We start from the raw sequence: 1,389 nt of genomic DNA, 5'->3' as shown, positions 1-1,389 counted from the left end.
TTATTACAGATTTACCCATGTGCAACAAGTTCAATACCATCTCGGTGGTAGTTGACCGGTTCACCAAGATGGCACACTTCATTCCTCTCACCGGTCTTCCGTCAGCTTCCAAGTTGGCTCAAGTATTCATACAAGAGATCTTCCGACTCCACGGTCTTCCTGAAGAAATTATCTCAGATCGAGGAGTTCAATTCACAGCCAAATTTTGGCGAAGTTTATGTCAAGTCCTTCAAGTCAAGCTAAAGTTTTCCACGGCTTACCATCCTCAGACCAATGGTCAAACCGAGAGGGTGAATCAGGACTTGGAGGCCTTCCTCCGCATCTATGTGTCCTCCTCTCAAGATGACTGGGTTCAATTACTTCCCTGGGCCGAGTTCTGTCATAACAACCAGTATCATTCTTCATCTGCTTCAACACCATTCTTCACTAACTTTGGATTCCACCCTAAAGTCCCTGAGTTCCAACCGCTTCCAGCAACTTCTGTTCCCGCAGTGGATATCACCTTGCATCAGTTTGCCAATATCTGGAAGAGCGTACGATCAGCTCTGCTCAAGGCATCGTTCAGGTACAAGAAGTTTGCGGATAAGAAGCGTCGAGCAGTTCCTGCTCTCAAGGTGGGTGATCAGGTATGGTTATCCACGAAGAATTTGAGGTTAAGAGTTCCCAGTATGAAGTTTGCACCTCGCTATATCGGTCCTTTCAAGATTGAACAAGTCATCAATCCTGTTGCTTACAGACTTCAGTTGCCTCCCTTCTTAAAAATACCCAGGACATTCCATGTTTCCCTGTTGAAACCGCTGATCTTGAATCGGTTTCATTCCTCACTTCCTCCAACTCCGAAAGTCCAAACTCAACGAGGCGTTGAGTATGAAGTGGCCAAGATCCTGGACTCACGTCACCGTTACGGTCAACTACAGTATCTTATTGACTGGAGGGGTTACGGCCCTGAGGAACGTTCATGGACCAATGCTTCTGATGTCCATGCTCCTGCCTTGGTCCGGAGATTCCATTCCAAGTTTCCTCAAAAGCCAAAGAAGTGTCCTGGGGCCACTCCTAAAGGGGGGGTGCTGTCACGATCCGGGTATCTGGACGCCATTTCTTACCCATCAGATGCCTCCTAAGGCTGGCTCAGCGCTCCAGGACCGGATCCCATCTGTTATCCTAATGTTCACATTCCTGCATCCTCTCCTGTCTCTCTGAGACGCTGTCACAGTAACGCCTTATTACATCTGGCATGGCGTCTCCCGCGGCCTCTGCCGCCGTCCCTGAGCTTCTGCATGCAGAGTGTCAGAGTGGCGATTACGTCAGCCGCGGCCTCCGCTGTGTCCGCGTGGTTGGATGTGCACTTGTCAGCCTGGCGTCTCCTGTCTCCAGTGGCCGGCGCCGCCA

Source organism: Pseudophryne corroboree, chromosome 3 (genome assembly GCF_028390025.1).
Source record: "Pseudophryne corroboree isolate aPseCor3 chromosome 3, aPseCor3.hap2, whole genome shotgun sequence".
NCBI classification, from domain to species: Eukaryota; Metazoa; Chordata; class Amphibia; order Anura; family Myobatrachidae; genus Pseudophryne; species Pseudophryne corroboree.
The sequence above is the reverse complement of the archived record's forward strand: the minus strand, read 5'-3'. Positions refer to the sequence as shown.